We start from the raw sequence: 19,628 nt of genomic DNA on the forward strand, positions 1-19,628 counted from the left end.
TTCTGTAAACTAATATATAGATATTCTGTATCTATATATTAGTATCTATATATTCTGTATCTATATATTAGTAAAAAAAAATAGTAATAAGTGGGAAGCCATAAACCCTCAAAACTCTTGCACTGAATTCCTGATTCCTGGGCATATTTATGTTGAGAAAGTCTTGACTACCAGAACCAAGAACAAAAGCATTTCAAATTTAAGTTCTGACACTAACATTCTTCATCTGTAAATTGAGAATAAGTTATAAAATTAATATGATTTTTCTACACTACTGTGAGTTCAAGGAAAAAATAAATTTTCTTTTAGAAGTAAAGCATAGGCCCCTAAAAATACAGGTCAAATTTTGATACTAAATAACTAAAAGATTGTCCCAATTCCTTTCCCTCTTCCTCATCCTTGATTTTGGCTGAAGAAAATATTAACAGCCCTAGCTGGTTTGGCTCAATGGATACAGCGAAGGCCTGCAGATGAAGGGTCCCAGGTTCGAAGCCAGCCAAGGGCACATGCCTGGGTTGCTGGCTCAATCCCCAGTAGGGGGCGTGCAGGAAGCAGCCAATCAATGATTCTCTCATCGTTGATGTTTCTATCTCTCCCTCTCCCTTCCTCTCTAAAATCAATAAAATATATTTTAAAAAAATATTAACAGATTCCTAATATCTGATGAACACTTGGCTGAGTCTTTAGTTTAAGAAGGTTTTAAATGCATCTTTATACATGGCAGCTGTATTTCATTTCACAAGTGTGAGAAAAATCTGATACTGTGGTAGAGGTCTCTATTACCTTAAGACTTTATTATGTACGTAACCCTGAAGTCCCTCTATAACAAACCCCAAAAAGATCTTAAATATATCCTCCTCTGAGAAGCAAAGATTACAACACACCTACAATAGTGACTAGACTGCTCTGTGGAACATGCTAAATGGATAGTGCCAAGATAAAACTACATTAGGAGAAAATGGGTTCATTTTTCCAGAAAGGAGAACACATTTTAAACTTAAAGCTTAACTGTATGGCCAGAGTGTGATCATGGGTTCTTCTCCCCCCCACCCCCTCCCCCTTCTCACCCCACCCCCTCCCCAGCCAACTGTCTTTAAAATCACTTTGTCTTTTTAACAGAGAATCGGAAGATCACTTATGCAAATGCTCTAACTTTTCCACTTTAGGTCAGGGCAGCTCAGTGAGCAAAGGCTGAAAGTAAAGCCTTTCACCATCACCAGTGAAGCCCTAAGTCAGCATCTTCAATTCAGCTAGGGTGCACCTCGTCAAATAAAAGTATAGTTCAATGTTGATGGGGTGGGGTCTTTAAAAATGCCAATAACTGAATTCCATAAGATATGCAGAGGAAACACTGGGGGAACGACATCCCACTTTTTATGTATAAGACTGAATTTTCATTTAAAAACTTTAATCTCTAAAAGATATTTATCTAGGACTTGATGAAATGCCATGAAACCCTCTTTTAAGATACGTGTTCTGCATATACTACATCTACCTAGTAGTTAGCCACAAGCTGTTCAATAATTCTGATATTTTATATTTTACAAAGGCTTCAAATAATATTATAAAAATACAAATTTTAGCCCCTATCCAGATGATGCAAACATTTTAAATGATCAGAATAATATGAGCTGAAAATGACAACATGGTTACAAAGGATGTTTGGATGAAATAAAGATCAAATGCACTGGGGGAAAATTCCCTTAAACAGAAACCAAATGGCACAGAAAACCCTAAACCCTAAACCTCTTCTGAGTGTTTACCTAAACACTTTACCTAAACCAGCCAGCCATCTTTACCTAAACACTTACTATGTGCCAGTCACTGTTTCTCCCTAAACTCAGCACACCTTTTAGCCACCATTTCCTTGGTAGAGTAAGGCTATAACTTTAGCATCTTTATAAACATGAATTGCTGGCCCTCTCCCCAGGGTTTATGATTCAACACTGCTGGTGTGGAGACTGAGTATTTACATTTCTAAGTTCCCAGGAAGCTGTTGCTGCTGGCCTGGGAACCATACACTGGAGGACCACTTCCTCGGTCACAATTCCATCTTCCCCAGGAAGCCTTCCTAGGCTGGAAGATCATCTTCTCTCTTGAATTCCTCTATAATTTTTTAAACCACACTTTCAACACAACACACAACTGCTTTGCAAAAGAGTAGTGTACATGTCTTACGATCCTAACTAGATCATAAATTCTTTGAGTATCAAAACTGGGTCTTGACATTTCTCTTTGTGCCTCCTACAGGTCTTACACATGGTAGGTGCCCAATAGACAACTTTCTGATTGGTTTAATGCCACTGGATATTTACATTAAAATTATGACCTGAATCGACTGCAAACAAATAGTGCGCTTCTTTGTACATAAATTCTGCCTGGAGGGTGTTTGTGCTCAAACACACCTACTACCTCTTTCTCTCATTTACTATGAGGGGGAAAAGAGTTCTGGGAATTATTTTAAGCTAGTTATTTGGCTATTTTTAAGAATAAAGAACTGCTTGCCTTAAAGGATTCAGATAGAAATCCTGCTTAAAGGAAGAGAGCATCACATTAACATATTATGAATTAAGCGTGGCAGACCAGGGAGCAACCTAGCAAAGTCTACTGTTTCTGGATGGCTGACAAGAATTTGTTTACTCAATGCTTTGTGTGTTTTTTCAATCCTCACCTGAGGATATGTTTTTATTGATTTTTAGAGAGGGAGATGGGGGGAGGGAAGAAGGGAAGGAGGGAGGAAGGGGGCGGGGGGGGGAGAGAGAGAGAGAGAGAGAGAGAGAGAGAGAGATCGGTTGCCTCCTACACCTGCCCGGATCGACAGGGGATCGAACCCACAACCTGGGTATGTGCCCTGACCAGTATGAGAACCCACAACCTGTTGGTGTTCAGGACAACGCTCCAACAGAGCCACCTGGCCAGGGCTGTTTACCCAATGTTTTGCTGTGTCTCATCTACCTGTGAATTACCTACCTTCTCTTTCTTCTTAGCTCAAGATTGCATATAAGCCTTAATTGCCTGATTTACCTTCAGCCCTATATTCCTACAGAACCCCTGTATGTACATACATAATAAGTTTGGTTCTTTTCTCCTATTACTATGTCTCATGTCAATTTAATTATTAGACCAACCAGAAAAAGTATAAATAAAAATGGGGGAAAACTTTTCCTTCCCCCACAACTATAGCAAAAGTTCCTTTAGACATTTTAACAACTTATGTTCACTCCAATTGATGTGACTCATGTTATCTTAACAGAAAGAACTTTTAAGACTTTTAAAAAGTGAAAATGCCATTTCCCCTGTTCCTCCCCTTAATAACCGATAATTTCAGTTCAAAATCTGATAAGATGTAATAAAGTAGTGATGCATATCAAAACCACAACCATTGTACACTATATGATTCCAAATTTCCTTATATTTTAAGTAGGAGTCTTAACTTCAATAAATGAAAAAACAAGTAATAATTATATCATCACAACCATTCTTCTGAGATATTACAGCAGCTCATAGAGTACCTAAGAGAAATGTATGTTTAGATCTTTGGAGCCGAAATTCTGTTCTCTACCTCAATCCAATTTCCCGTTTTCTCAATCTTCTCTTTCCCCAAATGGAATCATATACTCTTACATAGGTACTCATGCTATTGCTCATTAGCATGCTAGATACCCTGCTCTTAAATATTAAATAATACACACATTAAAACTGATCATCAGCCCTATCTATAACCCCACTGATGGTAAAATTCTTTATTTCCTTGACACAGCTCAGCCGGCTTACACAAGTAGACACGTATCTGCCTCAGTGACTGGACTGGCACACTCCCCCCTCCCCGCAGTTCAACATGTCGACTAAACTGCTGCTGCCACCAGATACTTTCACAAAACAGATGAACTTTACCCAGTGTTGGAAGGAAAGATCAGAGAAGTGTGGAAGTAGTTGGCATCTGTGTGATCTATGTCAGAAAGGGGGACTACTGGTTCAACTTTTTAAGCTGTATTTGTACTGCTTCCAATCTCACAGCTCAGGTACTGAGTGGTCCTAGAGAAGAATGTTAAGTTTATAAAATAGCCTAAGTATAATTTAGACCATCCCAGGCAAAAAGCTGGGACTCAAGATGCCAGCCTAGTCTCTTTTGCCCATGGCCAAAATCTCTAATCAATGAAAACACTGTTTCCTGTCGTGCCCAGACTCCTTCCAATCCTTTCAATGCAGTGTTCCAGGGACCCACCTCCAATCCAAAATACTTGGCATCTGATAAAAAAATCCATTCCCCTACTGATTCAGAGTAGGGAAAATTAAAGTAAAAAAAGTTTCAAGGTAAGTATTCATGCAATTCTGCATCCGCTTGACTTCACACTCTTCAGGTGATAAACAACACTAATCACTGTATGTGATGTAAAACTAACTCAAAAACCACAACTGAAAGAAACGGGTTTGAAGCGAGAGAAAAAAAAAAAAGACCTAACATAGTTTCCCCAAAAGCCCAGTCTAATTATTCCTATCTAATGAATCTTCCTATAAAGAATATTTCTCTGCCTATTCACATTACCTTAATGAGAAAAAAGGGAAAATAAACGGAGGAGAGGCCTCGGCAGTTCATGATCTTTAGCCGCCACAGATGACCCTCCTCTTATTGGGGTACAGTAGTCACCTCTTATCTATGCGGGATAAAATAGAATTATAAAAATATACTCTAATAAAAGTTGTGAGAATGTGGTCTCTCTCACAGTATCTTATTGTGCTGTACTCACCTTTCTTCTTGTGATGATGTGAGATGATACAGTACCTATGTGATTAGGTGACGTGAGGTGAATGACGCTGACACTGTGACACAGTGAAGGCTGCTACTGACCTTTTGATGATATGCCAGAGGAGGATTATTGAGCCATGACGATGTCATGTCTTCACCTACAAATGTAATGCCTTTTCCATCTTAACAAAGTACTCATCAACCACTGTAGCTGTAACTTGCAGTTTGAGTGAGGTGTGACAGCAAAACTAGCACAAATTCCTTTCTTCTTCACAATTTCACATTAGATTCATTCTTACTGTGTATCTTACCACTTAAACATATGAGATTTTTCTTCCCATATTAAGTTGAGAACTTCCCCCTTTTCACTTAAAGATAGCACTTTACAGCTTTTCTTTGGCATATCCGAATTGCCAGCACCACTTTTCTTGTGCTTTGGGACCATTATTAAGTAAAATAATAGTTACTTGAAAACAGGTACTATACCACAACAGGAGATCTGATAAGTGAGATGCTACTAGGTGACTAACAGTCGGGGAGTGTGTCTAGCCTGGAGACACAGACAAAAGGATGCTTCACTTCTGAGGTGGGATGGAGTGGATGGTGCCAGATGTTGTCATGCTACTAAGAACAGAGCGCAATTTAACTTATTTATTTGTTGTTTCTGGAATTTTCCATTTAATATGTTGAGACTTCCAATGACTACAGGTTAACTGAAACCATGGAGAGCAAAACCATGAATAAGGGGGGACTACTGTAATTTCCTTTCTTCCATAATGCATTTTCCATATATCCATGAACAGCTGGTCATAAGCCTTTCTACCAGTGGTTTTCAAAGCATAATCTCCAGAAGGCAACACAAAAGGTTATGGGATACTGGTAAACTACTGTTTCATGATCCAGGCACTGGTGCTATGAATACGCAGCAAGCAAAATATGTACACTTTTCTGTCCACATATTACAGTTCAATACCGAGATTTTTAAAAAGCACTCATGGACAAAGGTAAGGGGATGAGAAAGCTTTCTTAAAGCAGTGTGATTTAGGGAGATGGGCTCTGGAGAAAGACCCAGGATTAAGATCCAGTCTCTCAGCCCTGGCCGGTGCGGTTCAGTTGGTTGGAGCATCACCCCATGCACCAGAAGGCTGTGGGTTGTGCAAATACCTAGGCTGTGGGTTCAATCTCTGGTCGGGGTGTGTACAGAAGGCAACCAATCAATGTTCTCTTTCACATCAATGCTTTCCCCCCACCCCTTTCCCTCTCTTTAAAATCAATAAGCATAGCCTCAGGTGAGGATTTAAAAAAAAAAAAAGATCAAGTCTGTCAATACCTAGCTGTTTTCTGAAACATGACCATGAAGATCTCCAAATACCTAAGTAGTGTCCCAGCCTCATAATGCCAGTTCAGTGTGCAATCAGAAAATAACATACTTGCCCTAATGCCCTCTGAACTCATCTGACAAGCTCGGCATTCAGGAAATTTGGCAATAGGTGCAAACTCAGGCATACAAAGTAGATAATAACTAGCTAGATTTATCAACTGTTTATTCTTCATGCCAGGCATTGTTCTAAGTGTTTCATTCAATCACTGGAAGCTGGTAGCACTACTGCACTAGTATCTTCTTTTAACAGATGAGGAGAATGGAGCACAGAAAAGTTAGGGAACTGGTCCAAATAATGTAGTTTGTCAATGTCAATGGCAGAGCCAGGCCTTCTGTCCAGGCACCCGCCCCTGCTCATGACTGAACCACACCACTCAGCCTCACCTGCTATGGCCGGGAGGTGCACATCTGCGCCTGCCATTCTGAGGACTGATTTGGGAAGAAGTTAAAGCGGAGGCAGCTGGATATCACTGACTGATAAATTAAGTCAAATTCTTTCTCTGACATCTCAAACTCTCGGCCACCTACAATGTTTAGATTCTCACTCATTCAGTCCTCTGTGAGGACAAGGCCCCAGTCACATGCACTGTGGGTGACTAAGGCTCTTGTTGGACACCTTGCCATGAACCCTGCCCCACTCTCTGGTAAACAGTTGCTGTGCCGGAGCCAAGCACAGCAGCCACCCCATGGGGTGCCTGATCTGCCCTCTTCCCTTGACTGTGCCCAGCCCAGCACTGCAGCTAAGGGACAAACTCCTACAAAGAGTGATTTTTTGATCCATAAAATCTATCTTAAATATACAATAAAACCAACCAGTACTACTGCTTTGACATAAGTAAGGAACTGCCTGGGAGATAATTTGGTTTTCATATTGAGATAAAAATTACATGAAAATTCAGGATAATCTATCTGTAGTTCCTAATTATAATCCAGATGATTTTCCACTCCCAAAGGCCTATAGTTTGAAGAAAACAGCATTTAGCACTCGGCACAGAAACGGTGCTGAGTCACTGAAAGAATAAATGAATGAGTGGCATGTTTACATGAAATCTGTAAAACACAGAAAAATTCTTATGTTCTAAAGTTAAATAAAAAGGACACAGTGCCAAAACTGGTTTGGCTCAGTGGATAGAGCGTCGGCCTGCGGACTGAAGGGTCCCGGGTTCGATTCCGGTCAAGGGCATGTACCTTGGTTGCGGGCATATCCCCAGTAGGAGGTGTGCAGGAGGCAGCTGATCGATGTTTCTCTCTCATCGATGTTTCTAGCTCTCTATCCCTCTCTCTATCTCTATCCCTCTCTCTGTAAAATATCAATAAAATATATTTAAAAAAAAAAAAAAAAAGGACACAGAATTATGCATGCACTTTGGTAAAAGTGTACTTTTAAAAAACCCAACATGGAAAAAAAAGAATGTTTTTCCTTTTAATCTTCTCTATTTTCCACTTTTCAACAGTAGGTATATATTATTTACAAACAATGAGTGAAACTACTTTATTTCTGTAAGTCCTTGCTGCCATACCAGATATGTTCACTTGATTTCTTTATTCTATAACAATTCTGCAGGCTTCATTGTAAGGGAATTGTCAGAGTCAAAACAATTTCAGCCGAAAAGCAAACAAAGCTCCATGCTTTAAGTGCAATTCTACTCACACTGTTTGTCCTTCAACATAATTGCTATCATTAATATTAATATAAGCCAGCAGAAGTAAATACCTGCAACTATATACTAATTTAAAATCTCTAACTAAAAACAAAACTCCTCAATTTCCCTTTATTTGGATACTTAGTACCTAGCAGCAATACCAAACCCATAACAATGAGAGGATTTTTAAGCTACATACATTACACTTTCATTGAAAAAGTGCTTTTCTAAGGCTACCTAACCAAGTACCAACAGGCTGACAATGGAGATAAGGAAAAGAAAGATGAGATTCCAGGAGATCCCCAACGTTCTAAATGAAACAGTGGCCTTGAGGAGGAGAGTTACAATAAAAGTGTAGCTGTAACTATCTCATCTCTAACCTTTAACAAGAAAAAGAGGCAGCCAGGCCAGGCCTGCTAAGTCAAGGCTCGTAAGGCTCCACAGTGTAACTCTCCACCCATAAGAAGGGGCACTGCTTATCTTCCTGTCTCAGTATAATGATTCACCCTTTCTGAAATCAGCTAGATAACCAGCAATTTAGATTAAAACAATTTTAAGGTCTAATATCAGACCTCAGTCTACAGTACTCTTTCCCTGTGCATGATTTTTACAACCCATCCCCATGTTTCACTGAAATTAAAAACAAGGACACCATTATTTTCAAGACTTCCACAAGTTAGAAACATATTAGTGACAAAATATTACACAACTTTTAAAGTTTAACTCTGATTTCAAGCCAGGCTGTCACTAGCATTTGGACCCTAGCAAAAGTATCTATAGTCCAGATCTGCTTAAGGAGTTGGAAGCTGAGCTATTGGGTTGGAGCCATCATCTCTGGAATCATTCACAGGTCTCTCATTCTCTACCAAGCATGTGATCAGAGCACACACAGTTACAAAGTAAAGTAGAAGTTGCCTTGAAGAGCTGTTGCAGAAATTCCTGTTCAACACACTTGCTCATGCTACTATCTGACCGAGAACAGCTCTGCAGTACTGCCAGTTTTCGGTGCTCCCACTCTCCCCATCAAAATTGCCATTATTCTTACCAAAACTATAATTCATGAGAAGCATGTATCAAAAAATAGCAGTGCAGAACTATCTCCATCTCCCTTCCATTTGGATGTAGAGCTACAACATAATTAAACTTTTCTGTTGATGCTTTGAAACTATGCAGCCTACATTACTCAAGTGCAATGCAGAGCAGTACAGGCAAAGTCACATGCTAAGTTGCTGTCAGTATTCAGACACGGCAGCTCACATGCCCAAGCCACAACTGAAGCTTTAGCTCCCTTAGCTGAGCATTGAGACCCTCTGCAATAAGCCTACTCATCTCTGCACCTTGCTCCGTTCAGGTAAACTACACACCTGTGTCCCATGTCCCACCTGGTCTCTGAGTCTTCCTTGAGAAGAGTTTTGTTATCAAAAGGCCTTTCTCTCCCTCTCTTTCTTACACGTATAACAGTCTTAAAAAGATAATGTTTACGCATTTATAATTTTTTTTAACATTTATAACATGGGGATACAACTATTTATCCCAGAGGAATAAATGATTCAATCAACTTACTATAAATGGCATCAAACAATAGCTGTTATTATTGTAACTGTTATAGCCATTGGGATAATTTTAGAACTACTGGGAGTTATTTATTAATCCATTCTGTAATTAAATAAGCCAACAAAATAAAAAGCATTTGACACTCTTATACAATTTATAAAGATATCTCATTGGGTTTGCAGAATGACTTACAAACCTTTCTTAAAACATGCTATCTAAAGACTTGGGACTTCATTCATCCTTTCAAGTATTTGATGTGCCAAGAATAGCTCTGCAGTACTGCCAGTTATCAGTGCTCCCACTCTCCCCAGGCTACACCCGTGTGTTAAACACTGCAATGGTCACAGTGTAGGGATGCTGATAGAAAGGAAAATGGAATTAGTGTGCCAACAGTGTCAAGGCAGATGTGGTGATGGTGTGACAGGACTGTCATTATTGGGAGGGGAAGAGGAAGGAGAGGCTCTTACTAGAAGTACCCAAAGTACTAAGGCCCTCTCTTTGCTCATCTCTAGTGATATGAGAGCTGAAGAAAGGGAAGAAGTTTTATCTGCAGCATGTTGCGCTCCTGGCTCCCTCTTGACCATGGAGATATGGCAGCCTACATCACAACTTCCACTGCTGCCTCCCTTGTCCAAGCCCCAGATTTGGCCAAGACTCTTTCAGTAGCCTTCTTACCAGTATCTCACTCGTTCTTGGCCTGCTACAAATCCATTCAAAGGAAAAGGCAATGTACACAGAAGAATAAAGTTATGAGAGTTAACAGAGGTTAGGTTAAAAGTTAAGTTAGTGATGACAGAAGATGCTTCTCTCCTGTTCTCCTTCAGTATGGGTTTGACAGGCAACAATAGTGACACTACCAAAATACAGCTAACATTAAAAGCTTCTCATATAATATGTCTACCACTGGCCAAGTAAGTGAGAAAGACTCTAATGTGCTTTAAGAGGTCTAAGCTACAAAGACTAAGAAAGCTGCTTGGGAGTGGCTAGAAATCAATTTATGAGAAGAGAAAGCTGGGATATGAGAGGATGGGAAAAGGATCTTCAGCTCTGAATCAGCAGACTCTCATTTCTCTGAGTCAGTTCCTCATGACAAGCTTAGTACTAGGAACTCAGCAACCAGACGAGCAATCACCATCAGCAGTGTCTCTGATGCGAGAGAGTGTCATACAAGGGAAGAGAACCCTGGACTAGAAGGCAAGAAGAACTCTATTCTGGCCCAGTCATTCACTAGACACATGCCTCTGGGGAAGACACTCAGCTCTCCGAGCCTATTTCCTCAGCTGCAAGTAAATGGACGATAATGATACTTCCTCCACCCATCTTACTGGGTGTTAAAAATGGAAGTGTTAAAACTGTAAAAGTCCCTCTGAAAAATTGTACAACTTTAGGCAAATGGGATGTATGTTGTTTTTTTTAAAATATGCACACATCCAAAAGTACTCACTGTCCTGTTTGAGTTGCTCAGCTCATAATCGGCTGCATTGTATTTACACAACATAAAGCCAAGATAAATAACTTTGGCCACAATGACATCTGGCAAATGATAATTCTATCCAAGAAAGTCAACTCCCTACCCCACACCCCAAAACATGGCCAATTCTCTGGAAGCTCCGGGCAATTAAACCCTCTAAATTACTCATTGCAAAGTCCCTTGTGAACAATAAACTCTGGAACAAATTAGTGCAACAGCTAGAAAATTATATCTACAAACTAATTAGCTTTCAAATTAACATAAGGCTTTCTTTCTTCCACTGATAAATTACTTTTCCACCTCTTTGTAGCTTCAATCACAACAGTTTCCCCTCCTAAAATACCCTTCATTTAACTCTCCAAGTCAAATCCTCTTAAGTTGTTTTAGGTCCCAAACCAAGGGCAAGCAAACCTGTAAAAATTCCTCACAATGACCCTTTTCCAAAGATGTTTCAACATTTATCTATAATGGGAAGGCAGAACGGACTCTCTATATACAATTCTTCAGAAGATTCTCTATTTGTTTATTATAGCTAGAATCTCCCCAACAGCCCAGCTTTCCCCCTTTGGCTACACCTGTGTCTTACACACTGCAATGGTCACAGTGTAGGGAAGAAGGGCTGCAGGCCATGCACAATTCCCAGAAAAGAACACACATGGAAGTGGTGTTGATTCACAGTAACCTTGAACCTGCATTTTGTAATAACAATTTTCAGATTTTAATGCTTTAGCTACTTTTGTAAGGTATTACTCTCTCCTGGCATTTCATCACATACATCAGATTGTTAGAATATCCCTGGAGAACTTCTACACCAGATCATGAACTTCCATCTTTAATTTCTTTTGTGTTTTCCTTGTGTAGCTAAGCTAACACTGAGCAGAGTGAAGGCACTTAGTAAATGGTTCTTAAGTTAGAAGTGACCTCTTTTCTCTCATATTTACTAAGGCTGCCTCACAAATAGCTGTTCACCTAAGTTCTGGAAATAGTCACTCATAATCTCATTATGCCTTGGCTGGAGGTGACATAGATTCAAATGGTCCTCTGAAAAATAATTACACATTTAAAAATCTGATTGTGTTTAATTAGTCCAGCTAACACAAACCGTGATATCAATTATTAAAGGGATTCAGTTATATTTCATTCAGTAGAACTGTTGTGACTATTGACTTGATTTTATTTATTACAGAAGGATTTCCAAAGAAAAAGAACAAACTTTTTAGGGAAAAGTTTTCTTAGCAGAGACTTTTTTACTATTAGTGACAATATTCTATTTATTTAAAAAAACTACATTCAGGTACACTAGCAACTTCAATGACATTACAAATACAAGTGGACCCAGCAATTTGGTTTTTAGTAGTAGTAACATCTAATAGTCATTTTCAAAGTATTCCCTGGAAACTCAAAGGGAGCAATGAAATACTATCCAACAGAAATATATTATGAGCTCTGTATATAAAATTTAAATCTTTCTAGTATTCAAATTTTTAAAAAGCAAAAAGGAACTGGTGAAATTAATTTTAATAATTTATTTAACCCATCATATAGGGGTGAGCAAAAGTAAGTTTACAGTTGTTCATATGGAAAATCCTATTATAGTAAAAGGCCAATATGCAAATCGACTGAACTGCGGAATGACCACTGGTGGGCAGACGCTCAACGCAGGAGCTGCCCCCTGGTGGTCAATGCACTCCCACAGGGGGAGCGCCACTCAGCCAGAAGCTGGGCTCAGGTGGCAGGAGCCTCTCCTACCTCTGCAGCAGCATTAAGGGTGTCCAACATCCCCCGAGGGCTCCTGGACTGTGAGAGGGCACAGGCCGAGCTAAGGGGACCTCCCCGCCCCCCCCCCCCACGTGCACGAATTTCGTGCACTGGGCCTCTAGTAATACAATAATAAATTCTGTTTCATGTACTCACAACTGTAAACCTACTTTTGTCCATTACTATATATAAGATCTTATTTCAACATGTAACCAACATAAAAATTATTAATGAAATATTCTAATTTATTTTGTTCATACTGGCTTTAAAACCCAGTGTGAATGTCACACTTAGAGAACATCTGAATTTAGACCAGCCACATATCAGGTGTTCACCAGCCACATGTGGCTAGTGGCTATCGAATTCAGTAGCACAGCTCTAGAAAACTCTTAAGAATTACAGTGGTAGTGTACATGTGTGATTTGCCTCTCCTTCATTTCCAAATCCCATCACGACAACTAATGAGAAGAGACACAAAATCTAATCCAGTGGCCAGTGGAAAAGTTTTGGAGGCTAGAATCAAAGTGTCCGGAGAGGTGTGAGTGAAACCTTTAAGAGAGTCAAGAGGAAGCTGGCTACCTAACCAACCCCCACACAAACAGAACCGAGAGGGATCATTACCTCTATTTACCAAACCATAAGTATGCACATCCGCCAGTCTCAAATGCCATAATAATGAAAATCACATGACAAGGGAACTGAAAAGTGAAGAATTACAGACACCAAGAGATAAAGAAAATTCTGGAAGTATAACATCAATCTAGCTCTCTGTAGAAGAAAAAGCATCTCATGACAATTAGTCAACACTTTGGAGCAACTCCTCTCCTTCCCTCCTGCACCTAAATTTAATCAGTGAACAATCTTGTTGATTTTTTCTCCGTGTCCTTCCTATGGTACAAAGAGGGTGTACACCAAAAAGTACATTGTGTTCTGTGCAGTGAAGAACCTTATCACTCACTTGATACTTCGCTTAGGCCTCTTTATACCCACTTTTACACCTGGACTTTAAAAATTCCTGGATCATGTCTCAGGGCTCTTGGAATCTCTGGAAACACGCACACAGCTGCACTCAGTGGGCACTGAAATTGTCTTTGTTAGCTCTCTGGGTCCTTTGAACTATCACTACACTGTCCCTCAGAGCTCAACACTCCTGTGAACGATGGATCCAACAACCAACAATGTGCTGTTCTGCCTTCTTTCACAGCCTTCATTTCTACCCTCCCATTTTCTAGTATGACTTTAACTACAACCTCCTATCCTTACATCTGCCTTATTCCTTCCAAGCCTGACCTCTGACTTTATGTAACCTTCCAGTGTCTTCCTGTATCAAACCTATGCTGGCTTTACTTCTTTAGCTTTCAAGCCCTACAAAGTCATCGCTTTCATTCCCCACCACATCAGTCGTTCAGTTGGAACAGCCCTCAAAACTCATTCTAGCATCAGTTGACCATTTACTTGTCCACTCTAAGGCTGCTGAGCAGGCACAGTACTTCCACTGTACAAGTGATTCTCGTTACTCGCAGCACTTATGTTCTATAAATCTCTGAGAAAACTGAATTAGTGAATGATGAACCATTGCCATTAGGGGAAATAAAGACTCTGGTCACAGCATTTTCATCAATTGATTCATACTGAACTATGTTTTATGTATGTTTCTGTTTAAAGACACTATTTAATATATATTGATTGTTGATTCAAAACATCAAAATCACAGCCAACAACTCTATAACTCATGCCTGAGCAGAACTTATCTAACACATATTTTCTTTCTAAGGGACATCACAGACTTCTTGCCTTAGACAGCACCCAGCACTATGCTTGAGGGCCATTTTAAATGGCAACATCACCAAGAAAACGCACAAAAATGAAAAAAAAATTGACCACCTCAACACTAAATAGACCGTGAAAAGGACTCTGTGTGCAGCATGAGAGCTGATGTAAGAAGGCAGAGTGCTGCCTTGTTTGACCTTAGCAGGGAATGTGAACATCGGGTGACTTCAATATTTTACCCATCTGCTCATGTCCCTGAATGACCACAAAAGCATGGCAAGCATCGACTTGGGGTTAGAAACAAATTTTATGAGTAGGCGAATTCACAAACATGGAATTCACGAATAATGAGGATCAACTGTACTTAGTATCTGATATAGTTTTTTGTGACCATTTCCTCTACTAAACCATAAGCCCCCTGAAAATAGATCAGGTCTTAGTCCTCCATTTGTTCCCAGAAACTAGCATAGTGCTTGGCATACAGAAGGCACCCAATAAATATTTGTTAACCAGAACCTTATCCACATTCACCTTTGCCTCCTTCTATAGGAAAACGTTTTGCTTCCCCTAGTCCAGTGGTCGGCAAACTCATTAGTCAACAGAGCGGCAAACGGCTCACGAGCCGCAGTTTGCTGACCACTGCCTTAGTCCAAGAAAAAGACTAGATCGATCCTGATCTCTGGGTCTCATTGTCCTCCCTCCCCTGCTCAGGGACACTGCTGCCTCAGCTGCCCCAGCATCTCTTCCTTTTATCTACTTTCAACCCTTTTACACGTGACACATATTGAACTCAAGATTACTGATTTATATTATCCTCATTTTTTATTCTATACAACGCAGAGAACTTGTGGGGAATGAAACACATAGGGTCATTACTGACAGTCCACAGAGGCAGGGAGTCATTACACTCTGCAAGCCTATGGAAAACAATGACGTTCCAAAAGAGAATTTCCTGTATTTTAACAGTGGCCAGTTGTAACTCGTAAAATTCCTAGTATCACAAACATACCAACACAAAAACTCCTAAGGGTTCTCAATCCAGAATAAACATCTAAAGCCTAGAGTATCTGTGGCCACTAAAAATAAAAATGACGTATAAGAAGGGACTAGAAGCAATACTGCCTGAGAGTGTTTAGAGAGAAACCACAAATTCCTATCACAAATCCACCTTCTCATTTATTGCTGCCCCTTCCTCGATCCACCTCTCACCTTCAACTCTGTCCATTCCACTGAATTAGGGTTCCAGAATACTAGAGAACAAATTCTAATAAAAAAATAACCTGGTCTTTATTTTTAGAAAAACATCTGTAGATAAAATGGAAAGACAATAAGAATTTAAAAATTATGAGCTCAAATATCAAAATGACTTAAATATACATATTTAGCATCTAACTCACCAAATGGAAAGATAAAAACCTAAGAAGATGCTAAGTGGGGAAAAAACACACAGAGACACACTAAAAAATAAAGGAATCCACCAAATTCAGAGGCCTAAGTCATTTAACAAATATTTATTGAGCACTTCTGTAAATCCTCCTTGCCTCTGTTTTCTGGTATAATGTTAGCTCCTAGGACATGCTATATAACAGAGCAGTATGGACTAAGCCTTTATGAACTGAACTGCTAAAGGGCATTCATTTTTGTATTCTACCAAACTGTTCTACCTGGACTATGGAAAATGTTCAGTAAATGCTCTTTTCTTCTTCTTCTTCTTCTTTTTTTAATTTCAAAGAGGAAGGGAGTGGGGGAGCTAGAAACATCAAAGATGAGAAAGAACCCTTGATCGGCTGCCTGGGGATCAAGCCCACAACGCTGGCATGTCCCCTTGACCAGAATTAAACCAGGGACCCTTTAGTCTGCAGGTCAATGCTCTATCTCCTGAGCCAAACTGACTAGGGCAGTAAATGCTCTTGAATAAAGATTTATTGTATGGCATCCTATAAGTTCATTGTAAGTTTACTTTTAGAGTTCAGAGCACATGTCAGAAACATTACAAAAGATGGTCAGAGTACCTGTCCATCCAGGTTAACCTATATTATAGCCATTGTTCTAAATAGTAAATGAATTAACTATTCTTCATAACATCTTCAACATCTTAACCATGAGAAATGCCTTCCAAATGGTAAGAGCCTGCTATTTTATATAGACACACACACACCAATCCCACTCTATTTTAGAGGCTCTGAGGGTAAGGGAGGATAACAGGAGACTGCTCGAGAACCAAGTTATGTTTAAGGTATAGCTTAAAGAAGAGGAATCTGAAGTAGCTGAGACTCCATGAATGCAATGTAGTCCCCTCTTGCTCTGGGAACAGAGTAGGTCAATGAGGCACCACCACTTCCTGGAGAAACACTGCTTCAATTTTGTCCGCATCTGCATATTAATAAAGAACCAATTACAAGGTGTGACTGGAGATCAGAAAAGGCCTGGTAAGCCTGCGCAGAGGTGAAGTGTTCTCACCCTATATCGCAGACAAAGGCAATACTGTCAGAAGCACTGATCAATGCATTGAATTAACTTCCCAGTCAGGGCATAGAATAGAAAAAAATATTCTGAAATGTTTCATAAATTTCCCTGGACACTAATCACAATCAAAGATCTACCCAGTAGAAGACAACATAACAAATGGTTAATTAGCTAATAACTGAGCAGCTTACTATGAGCTTAGCACAGTATTCTGCTCTCACTATCTCATCTAATAGGGATTCTATTTCAATGTATAGATATGCAATCTGAGATGGAAAGTAATTTGCCCAAAATTAAACAGCTAGTAAAAGAGAGGTGGGATTCAAATCCAACACACATTCACACATACTCTTAACCTCTTAACTGCTATGTATCCTACCTTAAAAAGAAAAAAATCTAAATTTATTTAAATTAAAATTTAAAATGTAAACAAACTATACATACTGAACATGTGTACATTAGTTCTATGTGGAAAGTGCTTGGAACAGGGCCTGTACACGGTCAGGCTCACTAAACTTTATTATTACCAACTAGAGGCCTGATGCACAAAATTCATGCATGGGGGGGGGGGTGGAGGGCCCCTCAGCCTGCCCTGCACCCTCTCGCAATCCAGGACCCCTTGGGGGATGTCCGACTGCTGGTTTAGATCCGATCCCCTCTCGCAATCTGGGACCGCTGGCTCCTAACCGCTTGCCTGCCTGATTGCCCCTAACCACTCACCTGTCTGCCTGATTTCCCCAACCACCTCTGCCTGCCTGCCTGATCACTCCTAACTGCTCACCTGTCTGCCTTGGCCCCCACACCTGGGACCCAGACTTCCCTCCTCTGGCCAGCCACAGGCAACCGGGACCTGGGCTTTCCTCCTTCTAGCCGGCCGCAGGCAACCAGAACCTGGGCCGGCTTCGCCTAGGCCAGCCACAGGCACCCAGGATCCAGGCTGGCTTCGCCTGGGCAGGCACCTGGGACCCAGGACCTGGGCCGGCTTCGCCTGGGCCAGCCACAGGCACCCAGGACCCAGGCTGGCTTCGCCTGGGCAGGCACCTGGGACCCGGGACCTGGGCCGGCTTCGCCTGGGCCAGCCACAGGCACCCAGGACCCAGGCTGGCTTCGCCTGGGCAGGCACCTGGGACCCGGGCCCTGGGCCGGCTTCGCCTGGGCCAGCCACAGGCACCCAGGACCCAGGCTGGCTTCGCCTGGGCAGGCACCTGGGACCCGGGACCTGGGCCGGCTTCGCCTGGGCAGGCCCTCGGGACCCCAGGTGGCGCTGCCTGGGCGGGCCGGGCCCCTAGCACCCAGGACCCAGGGCAGCGCCGCCCAGGCCTCAGCTTTGTCAGGAAGGATATCCAGAATGACGTCCGGAAGACATCCAGTCTATCTGGTATAATTAGCATATTACCCTTTTATTAGTCAGGAAGGATATCCAGAATGACGTCCGGAAGACATCCAGTCTATCTGGTATAATTAGCATATTACCCTTTTATTAGTATAGATTTTCTATTAGTGCAGACTAGATGTAGTAAGGGAGGAGGAGCAAGCTCTTGAAATGGAACTGGTTTTTAAAATGACACTGCTGTCAAAGTCCAGTTTGAGTTAGTTAACCCTGACTTTTCACTATTGTCCCTTGACAATCCAACAGATTCTACAGCAATTAATTGCTAGTCTCACTCCAAACCTTTAATGGCTTTAAACAAAAGAATCACAGCAGCAGCTGACCCCTTCCTGACCTAGCCCTTCACCCTTTCCCTTAAGTGCAGCATTATTTTCACCTAGAACAGTGGTCGGCTAACTGCGGCTCACGAGCCACATGCAGCTCTTTGGCCCCTTGAGTTTTTAGCAAAGGCCAGCTTAGGAGTACCCTAATTAAGTTAATAACAATGTACCTTCCTATATAGTTTAAGTTTAAAAAATTTGGCTCTCAAAAAAAATTTCAATCGTTGTACTGTTGATATTTGGCTCTGTTGACTAATGAGTTTGCTGACCACTCACCTAGAACATCCCACCACTCGAGAGTAACTGCCAGGACTAAGCCACCACCCCTAGAGTAGGGAAAAAATTCTCATTACTTTCAACCAGAAACTATTCTGCTGTTGCATAAGCTTTTCCTTTTACATTGTTTTTATTCTTGACTAAGGATAGAGCATGTAAGGGGGAAAAGTCAAGTGGCTTTGACTGCTACATATGGTCATAGCACACCTGATTGCCAACAAAAGCTGAATGCCGGGAAATCCTGTGAGTGTGTGTTTAGAGAGCTGGGGCAGGGAGGCTGGGACAGTTATAAGGTTAAATCCAGATTGTGCTCAACATCAACCGGGTGTTCCTCGGGAGACTAGCCTGTTTTTGTGGAACCCACTTTAACATTTTCTTAAAGAATACAGCAACTTTTCAAGAGGCCTGTCCATATGTACAGCCTCTTTTACACTAAGTAATAATGTGCTATAATGTCCAAAATTTCCATAAAGAAACCTAAGCTAAACTAGATGATCTTATCTCCCTTCTCCTAAAATTATCCCAACAAAAACCCCAAACAAAAGCTAACATGATCTTCAGGGGAAAAAATGAAAAGCTGCCCGGCTGGTGTTGCTCAGTGGTTGAGCATTGACCTATGAACCAGGAGGTCATGGTTCAATGCCCAGTCAGAGGCGTGCAGGAGGCAGCCAATCAATAATCCTCTCCCATCATAGATGCTTCTCTCTCTCTCTCCCTCTCCCTCTCCCTTCATATTTTAAAGCATATTTAAAAAAGAGAAAAGGAAAGCTGTGGTCAAAGACATTAAGCTCACAACATGAGCTAACAGGTCCTTTGTTTATTCATTTATTCAAATATTTCCCAAGTACCTAT

General features: G+C 40.9%; 1 protein-coding gene across 2 annotated transcripts in view; it reads right to left on the reverse strand.

The window, feature by feature from the left end:
- Positions 1-19,628, reverse strand: part of FNIP2 (folliculin interacting protein 2) — a 136,243-nt gene that overhangs the window by 96,227 nt on the left and 20,388 nt on the right. The window lies entirely within an intron of this gene.

Source organism: Plecotus auritus, assembly GCF_963455305.1.
Source record: "Plecotus auritus genome assembly, chromosome: 6".
Lineage (NCBI taxonomy): Eukaryota > Metazoa > Chordata > Mammalia > Chiroptera > Vespertilionidae > Plecotus > Plecotus auritus.